At 36.5% G+C, this 22,905-nt stretch overlaps 1 protein-coding gene across 17 annotated transcripts in view; it reads left to right on the top strand.

Moving 5' to 3' along the window:
* ZBTB20 (zinc finger and BTB domain containing 20) overlaps positions 1-22,905 on the top strand; it is a 785,951-nt gene that overhangs the window by 381,186 nt on the left and 381,860 nt on the right. The gene's annotated exons all lie outside the window — the stretch shown is intronic.

Consider the following 22,905-nt stretch of genomic DNA (forward strand, 5'->3'; position numbering starts at 1 on the left):
CATATGGGGTAATAGAGGTATGGTGTATGGTAAGAAACAAACGGCAAAACTTTGTGAACATGTACAAAAACATGGCGTTCTGGTTGATTGCTCTGTTTTGTGCCATCACTCGCTTGAGGAGTTCAATCATTGGTAGCTTTTGTCACAGAGGAGGAAGGGTACCCCCACCCCACTTCTTAAAGATTGCAGTTTCAATTCCCTTCATTTTCCTTGATTTCTTCCTATAAGTCTAAAAGAAGCCTTAAAACATAGATGAGTAGTAACAATTTCCAAAGGCAGCCATGGTTTTTCTAAGCCTGTTTGCTTTACGTGTGTTGACTAGGTTATGTGTTTCAGATCATTTTATATCACCAATTCAAAAAATTAGATCCCTTTTGAAAAAGCTCCCCTTGTTTCTCCCTTAAAATATACAAACTATGTTTTTGGATGGGCAGAGAGGAATTATTTGACTGTCCAATAAAAGTACAGATGGTTCCATTTTCCTTGACTCATCTCACAGCACACATTAGTCAGGTCACATGCCTATTTGGGAATTTTTGTAGCACTATGTCACTTGCTGAGCTTTGGGGCACATAAAAGACTCTTTGCCTGGCTTTTAAGTTTGTGGATCTTACACTGTGCCTGGCATGGAGATAGGAAGGACATTTTTTTTCCATTAAGCTTTTTCACTGTGTTTTGAAAGGAAAAGTTGAAACAGAGTCCCTACTGAGATTTTAACATGTTCCATGGTGGTAACCATAGGAAATAAGGAAACAGAAAGTTTTTGGACAGAAGGAAGCCAAGGAGTCCATCTCAGCTTGTCCTCACCTCTCAGATACCAGTTGGACTCTACAGTATTATTTTTATCTAGGTGTATATCTAATGCTTTGTGTTTCTATAGCTTGCTTTCTGATAGAAAGGAAACATTGCTACCGATCATCTTGAAAAAGATTGCTCTCTAAGCCGTACTCAGTTCCCTCTCCTGGACAAATCAATGGAAACATTCGTTCAGATGTTAATAAAGCTAAATCATGGGATTTTTTATTTGGAAAAATCCATTTTGATGTTTAAAGGGATTCTCAAAGGGTGTTACAATAGAGCCTATGTAAACTCTGGTTATGGAGAAGAGTACTTGTTTCACACAAAGATATATAAATACAGAATAATGACATTTTTCTTCATTAAGTTCAGGGTGCTTAAATTCATACAAGACCACACATCCCAAGCCTCTCCCCCCACGCCATACATGCATATTCTCTACCTACTCTCCTTTCCCTTAGCTTCCTCCCCAGATCTAACCTCTGGGGATCAAAATATACTAAAATCTAAATCTACTCCCATTTTGAAAGATCCTATAATGCCACTTAAGTAAAAGTGCTTGACAAACAGATTTATTGGTCTTCTTCCCTGAAAACTTAAATATAAACATTCTGATGTATGCTCTGTAGTGTGTGTGTGTGTGTGTGTGTGTGTGTGCGCGCGCGCGCGCATGTGTGTGGTTTGTTCTTTCTACTGATGACAGAGAACATTTTTCAGAGAACATTTTTCAGATAATCTGGTCTGATAAAGCTCTATTGAAAATTCACCAGTTCGTTAACATAATACCTATGCTTATGGTTTCTGTTTCCTTTCATTATATGGTGCTTATTATGAATGAGATTCTAGAATACCACTTTCCATGGTTACATTAAAATAGTGAAATATAGCTAACCAACTAGTAGTCAAGGCTATCAGTAATTTTTTGATACTCATTCAACATGGCAGCAGTTATATTTTATTTCTTAAATCTACCCTAGCACCAAACCTTAAAGTGAATTATGGAAATTCAAAAGCTCTTAACAGGTCAGAAATAGTACCTCACAACACTGGCGCCAGCCTTGCTATTATTGCTGTTTTAAACTGGACCACGCCAGATTGCAAAATCCTATGGAAACATGGTAAAATTAGTTTTTTTCATAATGCCTTTTTGCAAGATAAACGCCAGTACACAAAAGTATAGATGAATTTTCTCAGAGCTGCAGAGCCCATAAAATGGGAATTTTTCCACAAGACAGGTGAAGGTTTGGTCAAGGAGTAGGTTGAAAGGCAGGCCTGTATAATGTTAAAATGTCTACTTTCTGGTTCAGATGTTACCACTTAATGAGTTAACCTAAATTAAAGGATTTAAATTCCCTGTGCATCAGTTCCCATGTCTAGCTCATGCCCACCTACAACCTCCTACACTTTAATAATGATCAAAATACTTATGGTCACCAAATTATTTTGAAGTGTTCAATGTTATATATAAACACAGTATGTTAATGGTCAAGTTTTAAATGGGAATTGGGACCAATCCTTGGGAAAATTTCCTTGTTCCAAATGATGGAGACTAATTGGGTGACATCAAAGCCTAAATGTTTTACACAGGTTGACAAGAAAAGTAGAGCCAGAGAGAAGGAGCTGCCTTAGGCGGGGCAGTGACAGTGGACTATGGTCCTTAAATTAGTAGGAGAAATGGGAGATGCTGAAATCTTTGAGGAAGCATGTTATTTGATCAAATGTGTTATGTTTCGTGAATTCTCCACTGTTCAACTTGAGTTGAAAAAGCTTACCTGACAAAGGGAACCTCTGGTGAGAAGCAGGAGTTTCAGCATAAGATATTCTCACCTTAATTTTACCTCAGGGACTGGCTGTTAATGCAGATTCTAGGGTCATATCCCTACAGATTCTGATTCCGCAGTAGCTCTTGGGTGGGCTTATGATTCCTCATTCTAACCACTGATTTGGTTGCTGATGTCCGGAGACCACTCTCTTGAGTTTTTTGCCGTAGCCATTTGGTGCTCTAGCCTTCAAACTCTGTGGCTTCCAGTTAGGCGGGGAAAACTGAAGGAGTGAGTTGGAGTCCTCTAATGCTCTGCAAAGCCCTACAAGACAGAACTTTTTATTTGTTTTAATGGAAATTCCATATCTTTGAAATTCTCTGTGTTTGTTCCTACTCAATTTGCATGTTTTAGCATTTAGGAAAGAATACAAATAGATCTGTTTGGTCAGAACTTTTACTTAATTTGGCACTATAGGATCTATCAGAATAAGGAGTCTCTTAGAAATTTTATTATTTTTTGTCCTCTTTTTATGCATGTGCCCAGCTGTCTTCACAAAACTAAAATGAATTTTAAAAACATAAATGAACAGTTCCATTTAATATGTTTATTACATGTTGTCATACGAGGTACTGCTGCCATCTGATTTAACCCCCGTAAATTCTTGGGTCCATAAGGCTAAGCAAGACATATCCCCATTACTAAGAATTTTTTTGTCATGTGAAAGAAAATCTCTCTCTGATTCCACATATTCAATTTCCTTGTCATTTTACATTATAAATAAATAACAAACCAATTTGGCACATGCCCACCGATTAAAAATAAAAGTTGTCAGAGTGAGAGGGGAAAGACAAAAATATGAATTATTAATTATAATATTAAGCAGCACAAAAAAGCCTAACATGAAATGATATCACCTAAAAAGAGATTTTATCAAAGAAAGTGGGACAGTGATATAGTCTTTATTATACAATTTGCATTGTTGTCATTTTAAGCCAGAAATATATTTACTAGATCTGATGCATTTATATCAAATTTGATGAAAATATATTTTAATCATGCAGAATAGATAAGTTATTTATAGAATAGTAGATTAAAGGAGAGCTCAATTTTAAAGTCATACATTAAATTAGCATATTGACCTGGTGGTTATATTCACTGTGATATCATACTCTTGCATATTGTTATTTTTTAAATATCCAGCTACTGAAAAACAAAGCAAGAGTACTTAATTAAAAGAAGAGTGATATTTTTCTTTTCAAGATGATTTTCGGAGTTTACATAGTCCATGTTAGAATGGGGATGAACAAGTTTTGGGGTGTGTGTATGTGTTTTCCTAAGTGGAGATTTCTAGTGAATACACATTGAGTACTGGTTTATAATTAAATATGGGTTTTTAGGAGAGAAGAGTGATTTCTTCTCAAAAGGGAAGCTATCAGGGCTTTAATGCAGATACTTCTAACTATATCTCTCTGAGTCAGTTTGTGAGTGACTTAACATTTGTGACTTAAGTTTTCTTAATTAGGCTAGGCTTTTGGTTTTGGTAAATTGTTTTTGATAAGGTTTCACTTGTTTTATCGAATGGCTTTAAATTTCTTTAAATTTCATTTGGGAACAAGGGCAGTTCTGAAAAGAATCTCCACATTTAGAATAATCTCATAGGAGTTATCTGTATAGATTCTGAGGAAAAAAAAACTTCACTTGTTTTTCCCACGAATAGCAACTTTGGTTCTGCTTAGTAGTATTTTTGTTTTAATGCTATAGACAGCCTCCTTGACTTGAGTTAAGTTTACTAGTCCCATTTCAGCTGGTTTTGCTCATTGCTTTGATGGTTTTTTCTCTCAGGCATGATGTTATAGGACCATCTCAATTTCCTTGGCAGTATTTTTGTTTTTACTTTTTAACTGAATTTAGTGCTTATGGAAGTTGAAAGGCGGATCCATATCTAGGCACAAAGGACAAAGCCATAATTCTCTATGCATCTTTGCAGTAAACAGTTTGTTTGTTGTTGTCATTACTGCCTAAGTGAAATATTTTTCAAATCACTAAATCCTTATAGTCCTATTTAAGAAAAGCTTTCATGTTCTAGAATACCCTGTCACAATGTCTGCTGAATGGGTTCTAATTTTAATTTATCTTGTCCATGAATTTCTAACTTTGGCTCTTAGAGGTATATCATTCTCATTGCTATTGCTATCAACTCTAAGCATTTTTTAAGGTATCCCATCTGTATCAGCATTTACGAAGATGTCTCCACAATGCAGGTGATGCAGTAATGAAATCAATGCAGTAAAAATTTTCGTTTGTCTTATTTCTTATTCTGTTCTTGCCAGTAGTTTCCACTTGATCAGAGAACACCAGTCCTTTCAGTGTTACTATCTTGCGCAAATATTCATCCAGAAATGACTTCCCTGGCTCCTATAGTCTAAAGAGTCTGTTCATTAAGCTTAGGCTTATCTTGTAAATCATGTAAGTTTCATGGCCTTCCATTTTTTTTTTCTTTTGTTTCTTTGGGGTTCACTGATTCCCACCATGTACAGCCATTTCACAGCTGCTGTCATCAGCTGCTCTCCCTTGGTGTGATTTATTTTTAATAACATCCTTTTTTGCCCAATTTTGATAACCATTAGTCTTAATAAATTCCTCATAATGTTTAGTTCTTCTTTGAGTTTTACTTTTTAAACCACTGAGTAGGAACGAGAAAATAACACAGGCAGTGACAGAAAAGCAAATACAGAACTACCAAAATGAAGCCCTGCAATCCTATCTGATTACTGGGGTGCAGGTGGTGAGCCAGAGAGCATTCTAGAAACAAAAAGAAATCTAAATAGAACATTATTCCAGAAGGGAAGAACAGATAATCAATAAGTTATGAGTAAAATCAGCTCAGAGGAAAAATCAGAAGTAAACAACTGGCTTTTAGGTGCTTAGCATTTTTAATAATTACAGTTAATATTCTTAAAGAGCATTTTATGTGCTAGGCAACATGCTAAGCAACTTTCATTCATTATTTTTTAGATTCCTTTATTTCTTGCTACAAATCTATGAGAATCAATATTTTCTTTAAAGATTTTATTTATTTACTTGACAGAGATCACAAGTAGGCAGAGAGGCAGGCAGAGAGAAGGAAGGAAGCAGGCTCCCTGCCGAGCAGAGAGCCCAATGAGGGCTTGATCTCAGGACCCTGGGATCAGGACCCTGAGCCTAAGGCAGAAGCTTTAACCCACTGAGCCACCCACACGCCCCTGAGAATCAGTATTTTTATTATTTCTTCCGTTTTACAGAAGTGAAAGCTGAGGCTTAGGCAGTTTAAGATGTTTGCCCAAGGTCTTATAGCTAGGATTGTGGAGCCTGAACAAAAACTCAGGTATATTTGTAACCTGTATACTATGGCACCTTTCAAGTCACAGCATTTAAAAAATAAATACACATGCAAAAATTCTGGTTTGACTATGTAGTAGAGGCCATGAAAGACCTCAATTGAGTTTATTATTGACTTATACTTCAGTGTTAAGAAAGTTTGAAATATTTCCATAGTAGAGCATAGTTCAGTTTTTGGAAAAATGGATCTTTCAAATCAGGTTTGCTAGTTTCATTCTGTATAGTGGTGGAAAATCATTTTTGGCTCACTCTTTTTTTTTTAACATTAAATAATGACTGATTAATGTTAGGAAAAAGTCTTCTGGAATCTTTTGATATAACACATTTTGGGTAAATGTAAAATAAATGAATAAATGTTCATGTGTTACATAATTAATAAAAGCAGTGCTTCTTAAATAAGTTTCCATTGACTTATTTTTTGGTTAGTACTGTTAAATTTTAAACTATTATATTACATTCTGATCATCGGCCATTCTAAGAATATCTGGTAAATTTCATGTACTGAGTAAACTTAAGGTGACTTCTTTTGATACATGGTATTTTAGGATAAATAATCTATGCCTCAGTGTGAAAATATCATCTTAAACTTGAAGGGATAGTAGCCAGTATATGAAAATCGAGTTTGGGCCCAGTATATCTGCTGTATACAGTGATTTAAGCCAGAAAGTCATTGAATTTAGAAATTGGGCAGTATGGAACCAGAATCATGAGAATTATATGACCTCAAATTAGGGAGATCGTGTAAATATTTTGATTCAGAGATTTTTCATATTTCTTTTAAACAACAGAATCCTCTAGCATTTGGTGTTATGTTCAACTGATGAATCATTAAATTCTACCCCTGAAACTATTAATACGCTACATGTTTTTTTAAATATTTTATTTATTTATTTGACAGAGAGAATCACAAGTAGGCAGAGAGGCAGGCAGAGAGAGAGGGGGAAGCAGGATCCCTGTTGAGCAGAGAGGCCGATGTGGGGCTCGATCCCAGGACGTTGAGATCATGACCTGAGCCGAAGGCAGAGGCTTAACCCACTGAGCCACCCAGGCACCCCAATACACTATATGTTAATGAAATTGAATTTAAACAAAAATAAGTAAATAAATAATAAACAATAGCATCCTCTTTTCAAAATAAATATGATTAGAGCCTTTATATATGAACTAGTAAGAACAGTATTTTATTAAACTCATTTTATAAATTAAAATTTTTTATTATATTAAATACTATAAAAGTCAGTTACTAAGAATGTAAAGGTGAATATGCAAAGAAATGTAAACTCAGAACTGGATTATTATATTGGCGGAAGCTCAGTGTATTTTCGTATGAGGGATGGAGTACTATATGATGTCAAGAAAATCACGAGACACATAATCACTTGCATGTATTGACAGTTTTGGGTTTGCTTTTAAACAGCTTGCCTTCCATTCTCAGGGCCTTAATTTGAGGCCTATATGAAAACGAGTTAAACTTTTTTTTTTTTTAAGATTTTATTTATTTATTTGGCAGAGAGAGATCCAAGTAGACAGAGAGGCAGGCAGAGAGAGGAAGCAGGCTCCCCGCTGAGCAGAGAGCCCGATGCGGGGCTCGATCCCAGGACCCTGAGATCATGACCTGAGCCGAAGGCAGCGGCTTAACCCACTGAGCCACCCAGGCACCCAGCCAGTTAAAATTATTGTACATATATCATGATTAGCAAGACGTCAATCTCCAATATGTTTTTTAAATTATATAAATACATTTAACCCAGCCCCCTGCCCACTTCCCTTCTAGCAACCCTCAGTTTGTTCTCTATACTTAAGAGTATTTTCTGGGTTAAATGGGTGATGGGTATTAAGGAGGGCACTTGTGATGAGTGCTGGATGTTGATGTAAGCAATGAATCACTAAATGCTACACCTGAAACTAATATTACATTGCATGTTAATTGGAATTTAAATAAAAACTTGAAAAAACTACATAATACATTTAATTCACATGTCATTTTTATCACAATTATAAATTGATACAAATATATAATTTTTAACATTTACATTTTAATTAAATATTTAACTGCTCAGTCATCTCTTTGTAATCATCTGTTTGTAAGGTTGGGGACCATGAAGCATAGTTTGAAAACCACTAATTTGGTTCAAAATTTTAGGAAATAACCTTATTTTTTCTCTCTGTTCCTCTATTATTTAAGAACAATTTAACACTTTGGGGATGCTTTTTCAGGTGGGTTTTTGTATATTTGAATTCTTTTTTCAACTAGAGGTTAAAGTCCTAAAGGGCAAGCATCTTGCTTTTGCTTTTTTGCTTTGTTCTTTTCATGAGACTAACATTACACATTGTGCATAGACACAGGGTTGGCCCAGTCACTAGTTACCATCTGTGTGCACACTAGAGAATTTTTAAAAAGGGCCCAAATCTCAGTCCCAGCCCTCCTCTCATCAATCATTCTATGTTTCTACATGATGATGTTGATAACAAAAACAGTTCAGTGAATTCTCTGGGCTCCCAAGATGGGCCTATGAATTCACAAGCTGTGTCATTTACATGGTGGAACTTTGAAAGAATAAGAGTGCTAGAGTGGTAGCACAAGGTTCAGGGACAGGACCTTCTGATGAGCTAGAGCAATGGGAAGGAGGGAGGGGGGCTTCAAGGTAGAAAAGAAATGAAAAAGTTAGGTAAATGTTAGTGTAGAAGAAGGAACCATTTACAAGATAGAGGCAAGAGAGTTCTTTTACTATCAGTACCTTCTTTAAAAGCTTTGAAGTGTACAAAAGAGTTACCAAAAATCAGAATTGACCATCTGGGCCACAAATAAAAAATCAAGTCCAAAGAGAGAATGTGGTATATAAGCTGTGACACTAACCAAATGACATCAGAGCCAGAAGAAGAAGAATGTGTGTAGAACCCAGAATACTCTGCTGCTTTTCCACCTTGCATCAGGTTTTGGGTGTCCAGGTAGGCTTGGCCTTTACGGAAGTCCCTAGTATGAAAGTCATGCCTTACTGAAACCATTACTTAATGAACCAGTGAGGAGACAGAAGAAATATAGTGTGCTGTGAATTCTCAGAATCCAGACTAAGTCTGTTTCTATAAATGGGGAACATTTCTACTAACTTACTTGAAAAAAAATCAGTTTCCGTAATATAGGTGTTTACATGAAACCAATAAAATGCCTTGTGTGTGTTAGAACATTTTGCTTTCATGTGGTAGACCATTTACCTCCTCTGCAGAATCTGTTGAACATTTATTTTATATTCTCTATTTCATTCCTGTTGCAGCATTTACGTATGATTTGTTTGTTACTTTTATCAGTTGATCTTGCCCTCCCCATATGCTCATTTCTTACTGGCCTAGTTTCCCACATTCAGTTTGTGATCTCTAGCCCTTCTTAAATATTAATTAGTATAATTGAATTCCCTCCAGTATTTCTAACCTCAGGCACCTGAATCTTAGTGTTTTTATTAGAAGTGATTTGTGCATTTGAAGTCCAACCTGCCTTCCCATTTCCCCTCCCCACAAACAACTTTTCTCGATTAGGTAAAGGTCAGGGTACATGCCTGCCTCAGAGAAAGTCTTCATGGGAAAATAAAAGTATTACATATCACAACCTTTCTCAGTTAAAGACTGAAAATATAAAGCTGTCCTGAATCTCTGGCAAAGGAAATCATCCACAGTGAATAAGAAAAGAATGTAACTGTGTCCAGGTGCACAGCTACAAGTCAAAAACAGAAGCCAGGCAGAGCCCTGCATAGAGATGAAAGCAAAGCTTCACCTAATCACAGCCCATTCTCCTCTGCCAACACAGCCAGGCCCAAGGAAAACACTTTTAAGTTCTCCCTACTCTTCCAGCTTGCAGATCTACCTCTGACCAGTATGCCATCTCTGGATGCAGTCCATGATCACATGGGTGACTCTGTTCCTTGGCAGGAAACAGGACAAAGGAAAAGGAGAAGAGCCTGAAAGTAAGGCTAGAGAACCAAAAGCTAGTGAGAGGATTTGCCAATAAGATCACTAATTATTGCCATTCGTATCTGAGGAGAAGGGGAAAAAAAAAAAAAGACGACGAGGGTGTAAAAAATGTTCTGATTTTTAGAAAGAATAACAAGGTGGTTTATAAGGACAAACAACATGATCTCAGTCCTGAGTAAAGGCTAGATGTGTTATTCAAACAATAAATCATACAGCAGTGGTCTATGATGCCCCTGAAAGAAGTGAGGCTTGCTAAAAACCAGAATGGCTTCAGTGAAAGCACCTCTACAATACATGATCTGATCTCACCTGGTTAGATGTACAGATGGATTAGTAACTGAATAACCACATTCTTAAGTGCAAACGAATGACTCAATATCACAGTAGAAGGCAGTCCTATGGAATAAGTCAGGAGTATCCTAACCCTTATCTTGGCCACCATTTTTTTTTCAATTACTTGGATGAAAGCACATCCATCAGAGTTGCACATGACATGAATCCAAATACATAGAAAAATTGTTGAGTTAAGTAATCATGTTCTAAACATCTTAAATAACGAGAGCAATGGGATATATCCAACTAGAGGAGATTTCTAAAATGGACAAAGGCAAAATTTTGTCTTTTCATTTTTAAAAGACTGTTCATGAACTATATGAGTGATACATGGCTTAACAAGTCAGTACAAGAAATCTAAATGAATAGGAACATCTTCAGAGGAAAGTGACCAGGAAGGTAGGGAAATGAAATGTGTGATATGAGGAATGGTTAACGGAACTGGGATTGTTTAGAAATTCACAAAGAATGAATATGGTAACTATGTTCAAGTATATTAAGGACTGTCACATAGAAGATAAATTACGTTGTTTTCTGTGACTCCAAGTAGAACACAAGCCAGTGATAAAACATACAAGAATAAAATATTCAGGTCAATATAAAAACTAACCTCTTATATCCTTATGTGCTCAAAGGTGGAAAACCAACCAGAAGGAAAAAATATTAGTCTGGAAGACAAACCTAGATTAAACCTTGGTTATGCCACTTACTGATTGTGTGTCTCTTGAGACATGTTTTGAATGTCCCATAATCTGTTTCTATACCTACAAAGTAGATTTAACCAATTCATACTTGGCAAGTTGTAGAACTTTAGTTCCTGTAATTAGTTTGCTAGGACTGCCATAACAAAATATCATAGACTGGTGGGTTAAATTACAGTAATGTTTTCCTTCATCTGGGAGGTCAGAAGTCCAGGAATTCGAAGTGTCACCAGAGTTGATTTTTCATGTGATCTCTCCCCTTGGCTTGCAGATGGCCGTCTTCTCACTGTGTCTCCTCTGCTCTGGTGTCTCTTCCTCTTTTTATGAGAACACTAGTCCTGTTAGATGAGTGCCCCACCCTTACTCCAAATACAGTGATATTAGGGGTTAGGACTTCATCGTGTGAATTGGGAGGTTGAGGATGGGTCATATTCAGTCCATAACAGTCCCTAACATCAACAAATATTAAGTCCCTCAGATCAGGGTGTTTAAGCATGGACAGCCACTTTACAGGGGTGTTTTATAGGGTGTTAAAGCCTTAGACAGATAATTGTAATATATAATTTTAATGAACACGAAAACTAATATTCTGTCATTATAAAAATAAAATCTCCCGTGGAGTATCAAGTCTGAAATTCTGCAATGCTCTGGAAATGCTCAGTTGTGAGGTAGTTGTTCACTGCACACAACAATCTTCTTTAATAAATGTTTTCATTCAGGATTCAAAATTTCAGTCTAATTTCACAAATATTTACTCATATACTAGACCTCCCTTAACTTCTTCAGTACAAACTCCCAAGATGCATTCTAGGTGAAACCTCTGTGTCTTTTGTGGGAAGACATTGCTTTGCCAAACCTTTAAATGCTCTAAGTCAGAGGTTGCACGTACATTAAGTAAAGGAAAATGTAACTATCTTAAAACAAAAAACAAAACAAGCAGGTTGTAGAAGTAATTGCACGTAAAAACTGAAAAGAGCAAGAGGTATGGTAGTGTAGTCCAGAAGTTTCAAAGTCTGAATTGAGAGCTTTGAGACTTGTGAATTCAGAACAACAAAGTGAATGATGTATTTCATGCATGCATCTTATGTTGTTATTCCTCATTTTAATATGGCCACATATTTAAAAACTAATAGTTTAGGGGCACCTGGGTGGCTCAGTCAGTTAAGCGTCTGCCTTCAACTCAGGTCATGATCCCAGGGTCCTGGGATTGAGCCCCACGTCTGGCTCCCATATCTGCTCAGCAGGAAGCCTGCATCTCCCTCTCCCTCAGCCCTTCACCCTGCTTGTGTGCCCTCTCTCTCGCAAATAAAGTCTTTTATAAGAAAGAAAGAAAGAGAGAGAGAGAGAAAAGGAAGGAAGGGGAGGGAGGGAGAGAGAGAAAGAAAGAAGGAAAGAAAGAAAGAAAGAAAGAAAGAAAGAAAGAAAGAAAGAAAGAAACTAGTAGTTTAAAATTGAGCCTGTGCCAGAAGCCAACCTTTGAGGCTGGTTAGTCTTTTGGTTTGTCTTTCGTGTAATGACTATTTCAGTGGAAACAGGGCTGTGTTGTTTCTTGTGTATGTAGATAGTTGGAGTGAATTTTAAAAGTCAGTATTCTAAGCCAGTAAAAATAATACATTCTCTTCTTCTTCTCTTGACAGACTAAGTAATATTATAAAGTTGCACACCTTCTCAGGGAGTGTATACCTTTTTGTCAGATGAACTAAAAACAAACAAAAAACCTGGACACCAGTAGTGGTTGTAACAATTGGCAATTGAACAATCTTCCTCTTGAGAGGGCCAATTACTATAACTAAACATTTACAACTGGGAGTCAAGTGTATGGTTTAGAAAGAGCATGGTATCTTAAGCTGAATTACCTGTGTTCTATACCCCTAGTTCTACCATCTGTGACCTGGGGAAGTCTCAGATGCTCTGAGCCTTTTTCATGTTATATAAAACTCTATGTTTGGGCTTCTTTTCAGGTCTGCATAGAGTTTGACCCAATGTAATTTATTTCCTTCTTTGATCCTTAATTCTCTCACCTTCTGATGGGTATAATATTAATACTTTCCCTGCTTACCTATCCCACGGGATTTTTGAGACAATCCAATAATGTAATGTTTGTGAGAGTGCTTTATAAACTGTAAAACACTATACAAATGCTATTTCTTTCTTCTTATGAGTGGATGGGGATGCTTAACTTGAAATGGAATTGGGACCAGCCAGGAATTAACGTTGATACTGTTTCCTAAGAGACGTTAGAGGCCTCATGTTTTTGTCTATTTAAATTGCCTGAACTGATCTGTAAAATGAAGATCTTTAACAAGAGGCATTAAAGTTTATTGTCTATTTTTCTATGGTTCTTTCCAGGGAACACAGGAAAGATTTTTCCCCTTTCTGTTTTTTTCCCTGTATTATTGGGCTGTTGTCTGTTCTTGAAAATACTAAGACAAATTCTTATCCTTTGTAACTATGGGGATCTGGGCCCATGGTGCTTACTATCATTATTTCTGTTGTACTTGTAGTAATTGTTGCTATTATTATTAATTATATTTTGTAATTATATAGCTCCTTATTTTAAGGAAAGATAAGTGGCTAAAAAAATGAACAAGCTGCTGTTATTGAGAGATTTTTGGAGTCAAACATTTTAAATCCGCTTTTGGCCTTTTTGTGCAAAGACTTCTGCATGAATCTTAAAATAAAAAACATATATATATTTATTTGTGTGTGTGTGTGTGTGTGTGTATCTGCCATTGAAAATAAAATGCTAACTAGTGAAATGGTGATACCCTTGGAGTCATGCATGAGAAAATAGAGTCAAGAGCCTTTCATTTCCTCATTCTGTCTTTTAAAATATTTCTTAAGGTATAGTTACTAAATAGTGGAAGTTTGTTTAGGAGAAAGAGTTTGAAGCAAGAGGTGAAAATACTTGAACATTGACCCAGGCCGAAGTAGAGAGGTCTTATTGCCCCGACTCATTCCTGATTGCCTACTGAAGAAAAGAGAAAGGTGAAGGGTGACCTGAGGGGGTTGAATATAGTTTGTGGATCATGGGATAAGCAATCAAGTGTAAACCAAGTACAAAATGTGCCATGAATTGATAGAGGCTCTTTGGAATAGAAAGTCCACCCATCGTCTTTAATCTCTTGGCTCTATTATTTTCAATTCTTAAATATTCTAATGCTCATGAAATGTTCTTTAAGTTTCCAGGCTGATTGACCTTGATCGCCATGGATTGTGGGTCTCCTCATTCCCACAGTAAAGACCTGAATCCAGTAGTAAGAGTAGGAGGTCAGGGTGATCACATTTGTTTTTCCTTAGGTAACCTCCATGTAGGTTCTTCTGTGCCTTGGTGTGCAAGTGGGGATGAAATTTTACAGGAAATAACTAAGGTTATTTAGTTATCCAATTATTTCTCACATTGAGGAAAACCCCCCTCCATCCAGCAGTCATCATTCTCTAAAGCAGTGGTTCTCAAAGTGACCAGCAGCATTGGCACATCTGGGAATAGAACTCCTGGGCCTCACCCCAACCTCCTGAATGGAAACTTTGGGTGGAGTACAGCAATCTGCTTGAACAAGTCCTCCAGGTGATTCTGATACATAACAAAATTTGAGAACCACTGTTCTAAAAAGATGTTGTATTACACTGGGAAAATATTTGAGCAATTAAAAATTCTACCAAAAACCTAAGGTGACTTTTTGGAATTTAGAACCTTCTATTGTTTTATCCCAAATTACATTTTATCATTTTATCCTGAACTATTTAACACTTTTACCTCTAACCTGAGGTCATACCAACATCTCCCCCCACCCTAAAATGATCGCTGTCTCTTTTCCGAGACAAATCTTACTTATTCAGAATTAACCAACTCAAATACCACTCCTTGTAAAAACCTTATTGGTCATGTCAACATGCTCTTGATTTTGGATTTCTTTAGCGCTCAGTTACTTTACCATTCATATAAGTCTTATCCGTGATATATCTTGTTTAATAAACTGTCAACTATTACAATTAACAACAGCTTATATTTATTCAGTATCTACTATGGTCACCACAGCCTTCTGAGAGAAGTACTGTGCCTGAGTTTCTGAGATCTTAAGTAGCTTACCCTAGCTCACACAGTATGTATCAAAAAGAAGATTTTCCTTTTGGCTTATGCTTGACTACTAGGCTATATTATCCAGTAATATTGATAAACTTTTCTCACATTGGTATGTTTTTTCTCCACAGCTTAGCTATATGCCCAATTGTAGTAAAAGGCCATAATTCTCTTATCTTTACAATAACTTTTAGAATATAGAGAATTAATGCACATCTGTTAGCATGTTGTACTACACATTCTAAACACATTTCTGCAGTCAAATGCTCTACCACTGAGCTATACCCCCTCTAAACACATTTCTGGAATTTGTCTTTTCCTTAGGAAAAGCTTTTTTTTTTTTTTAAGATTTTATTTATTTATTTGACAGAGATCACAAGTAGGCAGAGAGGCAGGCAGAGAGAGAGAGAGAGGAGGAAGCAGGCTCCCTGACAAGCAGAGAGCCCAATATGGGACTCGATCCCAGGACCCTGAGACCATGACCCGAGCTGAAGGCAGAGGCTTAACCCACTGAGACACCCAGGTGCCCCTCCTTAGGAAAAATTTGAAAGTGAAAGTTTTAAAATTTCCTTTTAGATCCAGAATAGTCTCCATTTATGGGTGGAGAATCTTTATTTTAACAAATTAATTTATTGATTATATTTAAAATATTTAACTTGCCATTGTGCATTGATTTTTATCATCAATTTTGATAAATGCATATCAAGAATACTTTATAATGCCTTTAAAGGAGGAAATAGCTACTCTTGTTATTTAATGAATTTTCCAGTTTTCAGGATGTTAGTTTATTGTTTTGTAAGAAGAAAAACAACGAATTGAAAATGAATCTGGGGGCACCTGAGTGGCTCAGTGGGTTAAAGCCTCTGCTTTCAGCTCAGGTCATGATCCCAGGGTCCTGGAATCGAGCCCCGCATCAGGCTCTCTGCTCGGCAAGGAGCCTGCTTCCCTTCCTCTCTCTCTGCCTGCCTCTGCCTACTTGTGATCTCTCTCTGTCAAATAAATAAAGTCTTGAAAGAAAGAAAGAAAAAGAAAGAAAGAAAGAAAGAAAGAAAGAAAGAAAGAAAGAAAGAAAGAAAGAAAGAAAAGAAAATCTGACCCATGCTGTTATACTTGCAAAAAAAAAAAAATGAAGATAATATTAGCAGCTAAGTACTAATTATTCAGGAAGTATATTTTAATTGGGGGGAAAAAAAAGATGTTTTGGTTTGGTGTTTTTGTTGTTTTAGATTTTATTTATTTGAGAGATTGAGAGTGAGCATGAGCTGGAGGAGCAGCAGAGGGAGAAGCAGACTCCCACTGAACTGGGAGCCTGACACGGGGCTAGATCCCAGGACCCTGAGACCATGACCTGAAATGAATTTCATTTCAACTGAGGCACCAGGCGCCCCAGTGTTTTGTTTTGTTTTATTTTGTTTTGTTTTAAATCTCTGTGAACGTGTTATATTTATGCATAACTTATTTTCACCTGACTGAATTCTGACCTAAGGAAAAGAAAGCATAGCCTCTTCTAGGTCAGGCTACACTGTGTGGCTATTTCGGGTATAAATATTTGGCTACTTTGTTTTCCTTTATAGCTGTTTTATCAAAGTGGGAATCCTCAACCCTTAGTCAAAATCAACCTGGATGGTTGCATTTTCTTGGATTCTCCCCCTACATACTGAATCACAGTCTCTTGGATTGGAGCCCTGCAAGTTACATTTGTAACAATCACTTCCAGTTAATGGGAATGCACAATTAAATTTGAAAGTCATCCCTTTTTTTTTTGTTTTTTGGTTTTGGGGTTTTTTTTTTTTCTTTTTAGTTTTTTTGAAAGTCATTCTTATTTGCATTCATGTTTTTCTCTCTGAAGGATCAAATCTTCCAGAAAACTAAGTGGTGAGTCTCAAAACTGATGTCTTTTAGGCATAGAGCCTCAGTGACAACCTTAGTCATTATTGTATTTGCTATTTATTTATTTATTTATTTTTTTATTTTTTTATTTTTTTATTTCCAGCATAACAGTATTCATTATTTTTGCACCACACCCCGTGCTCCATGCAATCCGTGCCCTCTATAATACCCACCACCTGGTACCCATCTCCTTGATATGAGGAAGTGGTGATGCAACATGGGGGCTTAAGTGTATTTGCTTTTAACAGACTTTTTATTTGGTTCTGATACTTTTGTTTGCCATCTCCTCTTATCTAAATAAAATAATTCAAAACCCAAATTGTTCTGTTATATAAGAATTCTTGGCCCCATTTTAAAGATGTGATCATTGAAGCTTTGAAAAGTAATTACTTTTCTGAAGTCCCCCAACTAATTAGGTTCAGTTTGACTCCAGAATGTGTGTTCTTAAACTCCAAAACAGGACTTGGTCACAATTTTGTAATCAGATCTTTTCAATCCTGCGTTTTCTCTTTCTAAAAAAGACAGCTGTGTAGTAAAGATGACCATAGCTAATTCCAAGTTTGTGTCCAAACTCTGAGATATTATGATTTCATCTGAAATTATTGGTTGGTAGCTGATCGGCTCAATCAGTAAACCATCACCTTCAGTGTTATCAGATGGATCAATAGAAGCATCATCAACATAAACCTGTTTTATAGTCTTCTTTGTCTCCTGTTGTTCTTAAGAGACTAGATATATATCTATGCAAAGGTTACTTAGAAAAGACTTTTTATGATTTTATTAAGGGATTTTCTACAACCATATCAGGCTTCATTTCCCTCAACAATGATTTGTTTTGATAAATCTTTTGCAAATACAGCTGGTACACTGTAGAGCTGACTCACTGGTTCTTAACCTTGGCAGCACATTCAAATCACCTATGGACTTTTAAAAATATACAGATGCATAGTCTAACTCCTACAGACACTGAACTATTGGGTCTGGAGTGGGGGGTAGATGCTAATTGTTTACAAAGCCTCACATGTGTTTGTATAGGCATCCAGGATTGAGAATCACTGATTCTCTAATTCATTACTCAATAAAGAATTTGAGAATATCTTATACATTAAAAGAGCAATTGAAGGAAGCAAAATCCTTCCATAAATCCTACAGTGAGTCCTTTGAAATAAAAGTGGGTCTTGTGAGCAGCTTGAGAAGCTGTTGCTTGGGCTATCTAAATATTCAGATTTGACTCTCAGATAATGAAAAGGCAAGAAATAAGAAGCCATTAGAGCATGGTACTAAGTGGAATTATGGGAAGCCATCTGTAAAATGCTGTGGGGTTTGGAAGGACCTGTTCTTTTTAATAGACATTTTTGTAATAGAAAACAGAGTAATGGAAATAGCAGCATATTTTAATCTATCTGCATTTCCTTCAGATAAAAATAAAATAAAAAGGAAGGGCATAACCTTGCAAATGTATCTTGATCTGATATTATTTTTGCAAGTTAGACAGATATGGGGCCACTAGTCAGCCCAACTCAGGGCTAGCTATCAAATCAGAGCTCACTCTTCAAATCCCAGCACTAATCGAGATGATAAAGAGCTACCTTTCGATTAATCCTGCTCTGGACTTTAGACGAAAGATACTGCAGTTTAATTACTGAGTGAAATTCACTTTGTCTGATCTGCCTGTCTTTGCTGTAATGTCATAATATAATCAGCATCACCCCCATCTGAAACATGGGGCTGTGAAGTCCAAGGACCTGTATGATTGGAAGAAATAAAATGATGCTCAAACAGCAACCAGCCGCAGTGCAGTAATTATTCAAACCTTGTTTTCATCTGTATGTCATTCTCCTATTGGCTTGTCATGACAGCAACTGAGAAAAGGAAGGGAGAGTGTGTGATTGAAAGGGAGATTGACCTGAAGGAATCAGATCAGGTGTGGGAGGGAAGCACCAAGCTGTATAAAATCTTAAGGCTAATTAAACTTGGTTTTTCTCTAATATATATCCCACTGGCTGCTCCTGATCCCACAAGTCCAAACTAAACCATTCAGCGGATATGTCTCTCTGCAATTAAAATCTCCCCTTCAGTTGAAACTCTATAGCTTTTACTTCTCTGAAAATAATTTATTTTTCTTTTAAAACTGGCAATTACTTGACAGATTTTTTTTTCTATAAGTCTCAACATAGATTTGTAAATTAAACTCGATGAAAGAAAAGGGTTCAGATTTTCTTCTGTCAGAGATAGTGGCCTTTGCAAGCATTCTTTCTAGGTTTGCGTGGACCCACTGCCTTACATAGAAGTACTGAATCCAGAAAGGTACCTGGCTTTCCTGTGAATTGTTGCCCTATCCTATACAAAAGGTGTAAAGTAACTTGCCCTAGGTCCTTTGGTTAGAGAATGGCTGAGCCAGGATTTGAACTAAGATTTGTTTAACTCTGAGTCATGCTTTTTTGACTCTATTCTCTTTCCTCCTTTTATTCTCACTGATTTATGGTTAAAACCCCTCCAATTAATTCGTTTAACACATTGCCAAGCACCTCCTACATGCCAAGTGCTGTGTTATACTCCACATATATGTCAGTGAAACTTGGAAGGAAAAATCAGCTAGTATCTGTCTTCAGAGACTTTTAAGTTTGGTGGTTCAGTTGCTTTTGTGACTTTTATTGTAAATTGACATTTTAAATCCAAAGAGCAATTGGACCATTAAGAACAAATGTAAAATATGAAGTCCAGAAGGTCTTTTCTATTTTCCTGTTTTTATTCATAGTATCACCATTCTACCCATTACCCCCAAAATCTCAGAATCAAAATTCCCAAGAATTTTAAGGTCTTATGACTGAGATATTATATATATATATATATATATATTTGCCATATATGATCCATCATCAAGGCCCTTAAGCATCAAGGTTAAGCAGGCAGACTCTGAGTCAGATGACCTGGGTTTGAATTCTGGCTTTATCCTTTATTAACTGTATAAACTTGAAAAAGTTGCTTAATCCTCATCTTTAAAAGAGAAACAATAAAGTGACTTGTCTTTTAAGGTTGACATGCAGATCAAATGCTGTGTAAATCTATATAAAGCACACAGTCCAGTGCCTGATACATAGTAGAGGTTTAATAAATATTATCCTTTCTTCCTTTACAGTCTCTCTGGAATATTTCATTTCTTTTCTATTTCTACCGATGCTGCCAAGGTCAGATATTTATCTCATAGTGACTGGATTACTGCAATGGTTTTCTCTCTCTCTTTCTCTGTCCTTACCCTGGGCTCTCCCTGTTTCAAGTTATTCTGTCCACCATTCCCAGTTACTTATACTAAAATACCACTGTGATGATGCCAGTGCCCTACTTATAAACCTTTAATAGACCTTTTTTGCCCACAGAATAAAGTAGATTAGATAGTTCGATATTCAAGGAACCCCTTCAAATTCCAGGCTCAACTTATCTTTCCAACATTATTCCCTATTCCAATTCCCACTAACTTGCTTGTTGCTCCCAAATACATCTTTCATTTTTCTGCTTCCATGCCTTTTCTCAGGCCCTTCTCTTAACCAGAGTCTTCTTATCACTTCCTTAATCTTACACATTTTTCTTAGTTCAACTTCATTTTTGCACTGTAGTGAAGTTTTCCATTGTCAGCCTCAATATGAGATAGTTCTCTTTAAATCCCTATTTTGGATACCGAATTGCCTTGTATTACAATTATTTTTTGACATTATCTCAGTAATTAGGTATTAAGTACCTCAGACATAGGTCGGTGTCTCAATATACATCGTTTGCCCAGCGACATCCAGAGAAATGCAAACATAGTAAGGATACAATGAATATATGCCAAATAAATAAGAGGTATGAATTTGGAGTTCCTTTCTTGCTCTAGGCACCTGTTCTTTCTCACAAATCACTCTGAATTTTGTCCTTTATTCCTAGGGTCTTTCAGGTTTTGAGTATTTTAAAACTTCTCCCTCCTTGCTTCCCTTCTCTGATCACTCACTTATTGTGTCTTTCCATTCCACAGTCATCCCCTCGCTCATCATGTTCACTCCTAAGCTGCTAATGGGTTCTGGTTCTTCTAGTTCAGTCTATACCAACTACATCAATGCTAGGGTAACTGACTTATCTATAGAACAGAGATGATAGAACCTGCTCTTTTGCTTTTTGGAGTTGTCACAGATGACAGTATATGTATATAGATATGACAGCATTTGACAGTATATGACACTATTTCATAAACTGCAAAAAACTCTACAACCATAAGGTATAGTCTTTGGTGTCTGAATATTTTCCAGTAAGCCTGTAGTCATGTATTAAATACATAATTAAAAATATCTATAGTCAGGTCTGATAAACTGTACCATTTTTCCTATGTCTAAATAAGATACACATGTGTATCTAAGGATTATTCTTTCTATATTTTTATATCTCCTCTCTTTTCGTCTAATCCCACTCTTCTCTTGAGCAACTCACATTATTTGACCTCACCCCATCAACAGGGCAGATGGGAGTCTTCCTTAAAAGACCTTCACTAGAAAGAGTCTTTTTTTTTTTTTAATTTATTTATTTACTTTAGAGAGAGAAAATGAGTTGGGGAGGGGCAAAGGGACAGGGAGAGGGGAAGCAGACTCCCCACTAAGCAGGGAATGGGGAGCCCAAAGTGGGCTTGATCTCAGGATCCTGAGGTTATGACTTGAGCCAAAACCAAGAGTCACATGTTGAACCAACTGAGCCATCCAGGTGCCCTTAGAAAGAGTCTGTCTTGATGATTTTTTTTTTTTTTTAATCAACCGACAGGACTGATCCTAACAGACATACAAGAAGAATCCTAACAGTTCCTAATCACTCCTGGAAGAGCATGAAAAAGAAATCAACTCTATCCTACAGCACAGAGATCAGGATTATGCAAATTACTAGCCATGTGCATTTTCTTGAAATTTTTGAGTCAAAAATCTAACCAGAGGACAATAATTATGATAACATCATTCAGACATTGGTTCAACTGCCTAGATTCAATTTTTCCTTAGGTTGTGTATTTCTGTTAATCAGGAAATGAATTGATAAGACAGTGATGGTGGGTTAGTACTTGAAATCACAGTCCCTAACAACCCAGTACTACACAGAAACATTTCAGCTTTATTTATTATCAGATGGAACCAGAACAGGCAGATCAGTCTTAATTCCATGGTATCTAATGAGAGAGTGGTTCCAGAATGTTCCACATAAGGTTTAGTAGCAGGCAGGCAATATGAGCCAGCTAGCCTTATATTGGATAGCTTACCTATGTTTATTAAAAAAAAAAAAAAAAAGTGTCCATATTCTTCAAGCACATACCTTAACTGACCCTGAATTCCTGTGGATATTATCAGTGAATTCATATTCCCATGGATTTTCTGTTCCATGAGGTCTGACCTCATTGCTCTCAGTTTTGAGATTTTGATGATAAGCAGTAGGTGTCTTTCAGACTCCTTTCATGCTTCCGCGTACCTCACCCCCAAGTCCACACATCATCTAGTTGCCCTCAAAATACTCCCTTGCCTAATTCTGTCACTCTCTTTCAAGGGTATCTGATAAAGCAGAGGCAGTAAAATCTTTACTCCTTCCTACTGGCCTTTTGGCTCCTCCTGCTTGTTTGGAGTTTTGAGTTAAATTTTTCAAGTTAATATTTAACTCATGAGATAACTGTTTACAAAATTGTTGGTTGGCAATCAGGGATTTTTTCCCCCTGGATTAATATGGTTAAAGTTTAACTTAGTGGAACAGCTCATAAAAAAATAATAAATGTATGTATATAATTAAATAAAAGTATTACTCTGGGAATTTTGCTGATATGTTTTCATGACTCAAAATTGAATATTTGTTCTAGTCTAGATAAAAGAAAGACCTTGGTTATAGGCCTGGCAAGCCGACTCTGTGGAAGAATTTAAGCAGAAAGGGAAGCCAGAGTCTCCTCTTGGGTGGCAAATTACATGCAAATAATGAGAACATCCCTTTTTTTTCCTTAAGAAAATAC

Source organism: Mustela erminea, chromosome 1 (assembly GCF_009829155.1).
Source record: "Mustela erminea isolate mMusErm1 chromosome 1, mMusErm1.Pri, whole genome shotgun sequence".
Lineage (NCBI taxonomy): Eukaryota > Metazoa > Chordata > Mammalia > Carnivora > Mustelidae > Mustela > Mustela erminea.